Genomic DNA, 10,000 nt, shown 5'->3' with positions numbered 1-10,000 from the left:
TTTAAGCTGATCGAAGATGATTTAGAGGTCGCTCCATATGACGACTTTTAGTTTCATGAGTTGGTTAAATTAGGGTATGGTGAGGAACGATTACGGGTACTTCTGGATGTCCGAGGTGGAAATGGAGTGCATTTTCAAACTCTATGGGGTCGATTTAGTCGAAGAAATGACTGCAGCGACATTGAATTCACTACCATTTCGAAAATATGACCTAAAACAAGATTTATCATTACTGGAGTTGAGTAATCCTACTCATTTCGATATTTTCTAATCTATAATTAATTTGTTGTCTGTCTAAACATTTCTTAGAGTAAATCGACCCCACTGGGTTCGAAAATGCAGTCCATTTTCACTTAGGAAGTTCAGAAGTGTACGGATTCGCATCTCACCATGAATATAACCGGGCGTAGTGGTGTGCGCCTGTAATCCGGCTACTCGGAGGCTTGGGTTGGAGGATCGCTTGAGGACGGGGATCTGTGCTGGGCCGCGCTATGAGAGGGTGTAGGGCAGCCCGGAATCATGGCGAATCCCAATCCTTATCCCTGTGTCGTAAGAGGCGACCAGGGTTGCGTCAGGAAGGGCATCTGGCGTAAAACCTATGCCAAATCAGTATGCGGATCATAACGGATGATCTGCTGTGGCGACCCCATAACGGGAGCAGCCGAAAGAAGAAGGACATGCTCCACGAAGGACACAGTGGGATCTTTATCACGTCCACCAACTAATACCGGCACATGGAACACCCAGTTTAACGTCTATCCGAGGGACAGCGCACACATTGATGAATCACCCTGCCTGTGAACCGCCGGGATTCCACCTGGGTCGAGATTCGAACCCGGGCTAGACAGCCTAGACTCCTGCCATTCCACAAATACATACATATAGCTACCGTGTTCAATCTGTGGCTGCTGGTTGCAACATTTCCTGGGGGCCACAGATGCAGTGCCCTCTATTACCAGTACACTGGTACTCGTATTCGTCGACCTTAGAAGGATGACAACTCCACCTGGTTTAACGGCTAACAGGGAGCTCAAACTCAAAATCCTAAGATTTTAAGGTAGCCACCTTAACCGTTAAGCCAAGACCTGGCTGACGAAGACATTACTTGATATGATAACAATAACAGTGTTGTCATTTGACTTATTACTCTTGCCAGAGGAACAAGAATTGAAATTGGGTCCGTTTCTTTGTTTGTTTATCCGCACAGAACGTATGTGTACGAATTACATTCGACCCTTAAGAACCCTGAGACCCTTTGAGACCCACAAAAACCCCAAACACCTCTAAAACCCTTTAGACCCTTTACAACCCCAAGATCCACTAAGACCACGAAGACCCTGGAGACCCACATAGACCCCCAAGACCCAAAAACCCCCAAAGACCCAGAGGACTCAAAAGATCCAGAGGAACCCCCCCCCCCTCCCAAGAAAAACCATACGACCCAAAATACCCCAAGGACCCAAGAGACACAGAGGACCCCGAAGGCCCCAAAAGACCCAGAGAATCCAAAATATCCAGATGACCCAAAAGGCCGAAAAGAGCCTGAGGTCGAAAATACCCAGAGGACCGAAAAGACCCAAATGACCCAAAATACCCAAAAGACCCCGAAGACCCAAAAAGACAGAGAATTCAAAAGACCCAGAGGAACCAGAAGACCCAAAAGACTCTGAGGACCCAGAGGACCCAAAAGACCCCGAGGACCCAAAATAACCCAAGGACCCAAAAGACTCATTTTTATTTTATTTTGTACACCTTGTCAAAGCTCGTGTGAGAGCTAACACACAATGCACAGCAAGGGGCGTATGAGACAAGAGGGGCGGGAGTGGGAAGGACAAAACAGTGGGTAACAGAGACATAAGGAGATCTGTGGAAGGCAGAGGGATGGGTGGGGAACATGGGGAATACAAGATGAACTCTACAGGGACTTTAGGAAGGAAAGCAGGGAATTTTAAGCAGGTGGGTTTGGGGTGGATTCGCAGGGGTCGAAAAGATCGAGGATTTGGATGGAGGATGATAATAGGTGGTGGTGAATAGCCATTTTGAAGGCCTGGAGGGAAGAATGGGATTGAACAAAGTGAGGGAGTTTATTCCAAAGTCGGGAAAAAAGAGGAATGAAAGAGTGAAGGTGAGCAGTGATTCGTGAGTCTTTGGGTGACCCAGAGGACACAAATTATCCAAAATTCCAAGAGGCCCTTAAAGACCGAAAAGACCCCGAGGACTCAAAAGACCCAAAAGACCTCGAGGACCCAAAGTAACCCAAGGACCCACAAGAACCAAAGGACACAAAACACCCCAATGACCCAAAAGACCCAGAGGACCCAAAAGACCCATATGACCTATAAGACCCTGAGGACCCAAAATACCCAAAGACCTTTAAGACCCTTTAGATCCTCTTAGACTCTTTAGAACCTTGAAGACCCTTAGACTCCTTTCTACCCTTTCAACCTTCACACCTTTCAGATCTTTTAATACCGTGTACACAGCTTTGACCTTTAGCCTGCTTTAAGATTGTTTTTCAAGACCCTTTAGACCTTAAATTACACTATTTAGACCCCTTCAATCTTCTGAGACCCTTGAGACCATTTAAATCCTTTAGACCTTTTCAGACCTTTTGACGTTTCCACCTTCAGACCATTTGACCTTATTAACTTTTCAGACCTTTGACCTTTACACATTTACAACTCGACTATTTAGACCTTTCATTTGCAATCAACGACCTTTAATTTAGTACATCCTTCCATTTTTTGCCACACAGAACAAGGCATGGCAAGAGTCTGCAATCTCTGATTTCTGCTCTTCCTTGTTTGAGTTGACTTTGGTAACAGGAGAATATACAACCGGAAACATGGAATACAATTTAAAATATATAATTGCATCATTATGCTTTCAGTGAACTGAATTTTTCCTCTTTCATCTGTTATACCAATGTATTGTGGGGAAAATTAATTCACTCCCTTGTGAAATGATTATGATTTAATCGCAGTCCAATTTTCCATCATCTTTGCACCAGGGAGCCACAAATCAATGAAAGGGACGAGATGAATAGGATTAATGTGAGCCTTTCATTACATGAAGCAGCTTTTGGGTTGGAAAAAATTAGTTCCTATGTTTCTGTCTGCAATGACTTAACTGAAAATGTCTTTAAAATTGGAGAGTAGCCTTGTAAAGGTGATGCCTATCAGGTGAATTCAAATTATGTGGAATCAGTCAACTTTTGCCATTTAGCAAACACAATGGCCAGGTAAATATTTACCTTCAATGGATTTGTACACCTCGAGTACAAAATACAACTAAAGTTTACTTTACAATGTTGGGGTAACACCTGTGCCTTTTTCCGCAGCACATCCTGTGTGTTTCCATTCTCCCATCATTGGAGATCTTCGTGAACTCGATGCTTCCTTTTGCAGGTGGGTGTTTTCCCACAGTTTTCTGGTTGAAGTAGAGTTGAGAGATCACCTTGATGGTTTTGGTTAAGGTCTGGATCCAGATCCTATCGTTCTATTTATTTGTTAGGGTTAGCTGTTAGAGGATACGAAGTGTCTTTTTAGATCCGAGAACTAACCCTAACCGCTACCGAAGGTGAAGGAGGTTATGTTTTCACCCCTTTCTGTCTGTTTGTTTGTTCCTTGCAAAATCAAAGATTTTTCAAGTATATTGGTCAGGCGATTTTGTTATCCTGTCTGTTTGTTTGTTGGGTCGCCGAAATAGGTGGCCATTATTATTAGTAATTCTGTCTGTTTATTTGGATGTTTGTTCGTTTGTCATCGGCATAATTGGTAGTAAACGTGGGTGGATTTTGACCAAACTCGGGTGGTAGGTACATCTTATGACCTCGTGCTTTGGAAATTGTGATGGTTGCTAGAGATGCTTTGGTTCCCTAGCAACAACCGAAAAACCTTCAAAATCGGTACCGTTCACGCGAAATCAATTCCGAAAGCCAATATCCCACGTAGGGTTATGAAATTTGGCACGGCTGATCTACAGGTGATGCTCTATCAAATATATTCCGGTTTTTGTGATATATGGAATACTTTACCCGCAGCAACCCTACAATTAGGGTCTGCGCGAAAATTGAAGGCCCCCTAGCGACCAAGTGAGTGCATCGATATGAATGAAACTTTGCAGGTTCATGGTACTCAATGAGTACTACAACCTTGCCTGAGGACATATTGACCGATTTCGCTTCGGTCAGGGGTTAAAAGTCAATTAGTGCAAAAATCGAAAATATGCGAGAGCTGGAGGTGCCTTCGCGACAAATGCTACTCCTCCTAGGTTTATGGTCGGATGGTCATGGAAATTCATAATAATCGTCTGGAATACATTGTGCACAAACGATCAAGCCGGATTTTCTATTTAGGTCTTTGTTCACCCACAGCACCCCCTCGAACTTTGGGGATTTCCGATTTCAAACCGCATTTTCGGTACTTTTCATTCAAATGGATACCGAGTAGTTATCAGAAGATGGAACTCGATGAGATTTGATATGCATAATCTTAAGGTGATTCCCTATCCGCTATATGACATCCATTTTGCTCTATATCTTATAATTTCCATGCTTGGCGACCCATCACCGCCTTCTGGCTTGTCTGTTTGTTTGTCTGTCTGTCTGTTTGTCACCTCCAGGTAACAATTCAAAACCGATCATCATGAAACTTTACCATGTTGTTGAGGTAGTCTCAACTGAGAAGCCTATTCATTTTGAGGTCAAAGGTCAAAGGTCATCTTGAGGTCAAATTTCTGAAATCGTCATTTTTCATCCGATTGACTTGAAATTTGAACAAGATTTGCATATTGCGTCACTGAATTGGAAAACCAACTATTTTTGAGGTCAAAAGGTCAAAGGTTAATTCAAGGTCAAACTTCTGAAATCATCAAATTTTCCTTGAAAAATCGTCATTTTTCATCCGATTGACTTGAAATTTGAACAAGATTTGCATATTGCGTCACTGAATTGGGAAACCAAGTATTTTTGAGATCAAAAGGTCAAAGGTCAACTCAAGGTCAAACTTCTAAAATCATCAATTTTCAACTGAAAAATGGTCAATTTACATATGATTAACTTGAAAGTTGAACAGGATTTGCAAAGTCCAATACTGAATTGGGAAAGCAACTATTGTTGAGGTCTATTCTTTCCCATTCTTCCCTCCAGGCTTTCAAAACAGCTGTTCACCACCACCTCTTATCTTCCCCCATCCAAATCCTCGATCTTTTCTACCCCCGATAATCCACCCATGCCCACTTCCTTCAATTCTCCTGCTTTCCTTCCTGAAAGTCCCTGTAATGTCCATCTTCTCCTCGCCATGTTCCCCGTCCCATCCCCATCCCTCTCCCTTCCACAGTTCACCTGTGTCTGTTCCCCAATGTTTTGTCCCTTCCACTCCCACCCCTCTTGTCTCATGCCTCCTTGCTGTGAGTTGTGTGTTAGCTCTCATACGAGCCTCGACCAAGGTATACAAAAAAAAAAAAAAAAAAAAAAAAAAAAAAAAAAAAAAAAAAAAAAAAAAAAAAAGGTCAAAGGTCAACTCAAGGTCAAACTTCTAAAATCATCAATTTTCAACTGAAAAATGGTCAATTTACATCTGATTAACTTGAAAGTTGAACAGGATTTGCAAAGTCCAATACTGAATTGGGAAAGTAACTATTGTTGAGGTCAAAAGGTCAAATGTCAACTCTAGGTCAAACTTCTAAAATCATCCAATTTCATCTGAAAAATCATCAATTTTCACCTGATTAACCTGAGGATTAAGCAGTAATTGCATAGTGCATGGCTAAATTTGGAAACCAACTATTTTTGAGGTCAAAATATCAAAAGTCGCAGTCAATGTGAGGCCCGAAATAGAATTATTTCATCCCCTCTTCCTGTTCAGGCTGGAGTTCCCGAAGGCAGCGTTCTGGGCCCTGTTCTTTTTCTGGTTTTCATCAATGATCTCTCCGACTCTGAAAAATCCTCTTTATCTCTTTGCTGATGACTCCACTCTCTGCCACCGTACCATCTGTCATCCCTCAGACCGGTAAGCAGCAGCTTCTTTGCTCACTGCAGATCTGGGTAAAATCACAAACTGGTCCAACACGTGGAACATGTCTTTCAATCTGGACAAATCTCACACTCTCACTATGTCTCTCCGAAAGGACCATTTGGAACCCCCCCCCCCTCCACATTCTCAACAATCCTCTGGAAGAAGTCCTTTCTTTCAAGCTTCTGGGTCTCACAATCTACCATGATCTTTCCTGCGAAAGCCACATTTCCAACCTGACCTCCAAAGCCAGTCGCGAACTGGGAATCCTGCGTCATGCAAAGTCCTTCCTCGGCCCACCTGAGCTCCTGAGAACATACAAAGCTTTCGTCTGCAGCCTGATGGAGTACTGCTCTCCCCTCTGGGCCTCTCACTCTCTCACCGCAGGCAGGATGGTGGTCTTTCTGTCTTCTACCATCTCCTCTCTGGTCTCCCCCCCACCGCTGTCCCTGCGATTTGTCCCCACCATATTTCCGCAGGGTGCTGAAGGTCCGCCAACAACCCCCTTCTGGTAAAACTACCAAAATCACAAATCACTACTCACCTTCACTCTTTCATTCCTCTTTTTTCCCCGTTTTTGGAAAAAACTCCCTCACTCTGTTCACTCCCATTCTTCCCTCCAGGCCTTAAAAACAGCTGTTCACCACCACCTCTTATCGTTCCCCATCCAAATCCTCGATATTTTCTATCCCCATTAATCTACCGCAACCCAACTCCTTCAAATTCCCTGATTTCCTTCCTGAAAGTCCCTGTAATGTCCATTTTGTATACCCCGTGTTCCCCGCCCCATCCCTCTCCCTTCCACAGATCTCCTAATGTCTCTGTTCCCCATTGTTTTGTCCGTCCCACTCCCGCCTCTCTTGTCTCATGCCCTCTTGCTGTGCGTTGTGTGTTAGCTCTCATACGAGCCTCGGCAAGGTATACAACAAATACAACAACCCCCCCCCCCAAAAGGTCAAGTCCAGGTCAAACTTCTAAAATCATCAATTTACATCTGAAAAATAATCAATTTTCATGTAATTGACCAAAGCTTTGATTAAGATTTGTGAGTTTTAATCTTAATGAAATGAACAATTTGATGTATCCATGGCAACCTTTGGAGAGGGGGTGGATCTTGCAAATATCGCGCTCTGCACGACATCTTTTTCTTGTTTGCTTATCTGTGTACAGGATAACTCAAAAAGTTGGGGATGGATCCGGATGAAATTTTGTGGAGAGATTCGGTGTTTGACAAGGAAGAACTGTTTACATTTTGGTGAAAATCCGGATCCGGATCCAACTACTATACTTATCGATGCTACCGAAGGTGAAGGAGGTTATGTTTTCACCCCTTTCTGTTTGTCTGTTTGTCTGTGTACAGGATATCTCAAAAAGTTGTGGACCGATCAGGATGAAATTTTGTGGACTGGTTCGGTGTGTGAGAAGGACGAACTGATTAGATTTTCCTGAAGATCCGGATCCGGATCTGACTACTAGAATTTTTAAAGTGATTCTTCACCATTGAGAGATGGGGCCAAAAATGATATATAGCACGATATCTCAAAAAGTTATGGACAGATTCGGACGAAACTTGATGGACAGGTTGAGTCTGTTACATGGACGAATTGATTCGATTTTGGTAAAGATCCGAATCCGGATCTGGAAAGGAGAATTATTTTTTTTAAGTGATTCTTTACCATTGAGAGTTGGGGCTAAAACCAATTTGAGCATGATATTTCAGAGACGTTGTGTACAAGGTATGACAAAACTAGGTGGATGAGTTGGGTATGTGACTAAGAACAAGCCAATTTGATTTTGGTTAAGGTCCGATCCAGATCCGGTCGATCAGTGGGATAGAAAACGTAAACTGTTGAGCCTGATGGAGGTATGCGTTCCACCGAGTGCCATTCTAGTTTATTTATTTGTTTGTTTGGTCTCAGGCTCGTGGAAGAGCTATCACACAATTCAAGCACACACATGCTGACAGACACCAGACAATACAGGATTTGACTTCGGCATCTCATGGAGATGGGGATGGGCCAGTCATCTGCCTGGAGAATGGCCAGACGGAGGCTCCTGGAGTGGACGGAGGCAGAAAAGTGGACGCAGCAACGCACTGCTCCGGTGCATGCTCCCATAACTGACCAGACTTCAGACAAATAGCCGGCGACCTTGAGAGAAGTGACATGACTTCCTGGGGCACTCAGGATGCGGGCAATGCCTTCTTTCGACTTGGCTTTTCTCTTCATACCCAAAGTGGAAAATAACAAGAACCCCCACTGCCACCATTTGAGATGCCAATATGTGGGGTTTATCTGTGCTATATCTATCTATAATTCCAGCAATCTGTGTGTGTGTGTGTGTGTCTGTCTGCGACTGCCGTTTCTCGACGACCGCCGGTCCGATTTGATTGAAACATGCCGGGAATATTGCCGGGGCCCCACAGATGTGCCTTTTCGAGGTTTGTTGTCAATCGGATGAGCGGTTCCCAAGTTACAGCCATTTATCTGTCAACCAATGACAAGACACGGTGCTATGACATCACGAATGACGTCAAAATTAATGTTTTTTTTTTTTTTTGCACGATTGACGGTCCGATCTGATTGAAACTTGCCAGGAATATTGCTTGGGACCAGCGGAAGTGCCTTTTCAAGATTTGATATTAATCGCATTAGCGGTTCCCAAGTTATGGCCATTTATCTGTCGACCAATGACAAGACATGGTGCTATGACGTCACGAATGACGTCACGAATGACGTCACAATTAATGTTTATTTATTTATTTATTTGCACGATTGACGGTCCGATCTGATTGAAACTTGCCAGGAATATTGCTTGGGACCCGCGGATGTGCCTTTTCAAGATTTGATATTAATCGGATTAGCGGTGCAAGTTACGGCCATTTATCTGTCGACCAATGACAAGACACGGTGCTATGACATCACAAATGATGTCACAATGTTTATTTATTTTATTTTATTTTTTTGCACGATTGACGGTCCGATCTGATTGAAACTTGCCAGGAATATTGCTGGGAACCCGCAGATGTGCCTTTTCGAGGTTTGATATTAATCGGACGAGCATTTCCCAAGTTACGGCCATTTATCTGTCAACCAATATCTGCAATAGAGGGGGACGGGAGAGGGGGGTGAGAGAGGGGAGGGAGAGAGGAGGGGGGTGAGAGAGGGGGAGGCGTCACAATTCGAGAGAGGGGGGTCAGAGTGGGGGCGAGAGAGAGGGGCGAGAGGGAGGGGCGAGAGAGGAGGGGCGAGACTAGGGGGAGCGAGGGGGGCGAGAGAGAGAGAGAGGGGCGTCACAATTCTTCTTCGTTTGATATGACGTCACAATTGACGCTGGGACCTGAGTATGTTTCCCAGGTGTTTCCCAAGTTATGGCCATTTATGATATGGTTGGTCTGATGTAATTGAAAAAATGCCTCAATCCAGTCGTCGTTTACGAGAGCGAAGGAACGAAGCTGCATATACTGGCACACCTCACCCACGATAGAGGGTACTGGAACGAGAGAGGGGGAGAGAGGAGGGGGCGAGAGATGGGGGGTGGTGGTTGAGGGGGGGGTGAAAAAATGCCCCGATCCAGTCGTCATTTATGCACCTACGGGCACGCACCTACGGCCCGCCCCTACGCGCCCATACTAGTCCTCTAAATGCTGAGTATCAAGCGAGGAAGCACCACGTACCATTTTCAAACTCCTTTGGTATGTCTCGGCCAGAGTCAGAATCGAACCGCTGACCAGCCAACAGTCAAAGTGGTTACTCTAACCAGAATGGTAGTTCATCTGCTTTATCCTTTTATTTTGTCAGCTTAACCTGTATGTATCTTTTTTCTAAGAGGTAATTGAATTTCATTGCACAGCCTCACAGCCTCACAGCCTCACAGCCTCACAGTCTCACAACTCTTCATATGATATTTTGTGCAATCCAAGATATGAGATAATGGCTATCATATACAGTATATGAACATATATATGCCATCCTGATATATATTGT

General features: G+C 44.1%; 1 protein-coding gene across 2 annotated transcripts in view; it reads left to right on the top strand.

The window, feature by feature from the left end:
• Positions 1-2,996: 2,996 nt before the first annotated feature.
• The window catches only part of LOC147026258 (uncharacterized), a 90,369-nt gene continuing 83,365 nt past the window's right edge, over positions 2,997-10,000 (top strand). For both annotated transcript variants that reach the window (XR_015058253.1, XM_085881499.1), the window contains exon 1: positions 2,997-3,407. The gene's annotated coding sequence lies outside the window, so the exon portion shown is untranslated. The remainder of the gene's footprint in view (positions 3,408-10,000) is intronic.

The sequence above is a fragment of the Eptatretus burgeri genome, chromosome 5 (assembly GCF_056783735.1).
Source record: "Eptatretus burgeri isolate ZD-2024b chromosome 5, Ebu_testis_v1, whole genome shotgun sequence".
NCBI classification, from domain to species: domain Eukaryota; kingdom Metazoa; phylum Chordata; class Myxini; order Myxiniformes; family Myxinidae; genus Eptatretus; species Eptatretus burgeri.
This window is presented reverse-complemented; position numbering and strand designations above follow the sequence as displayed.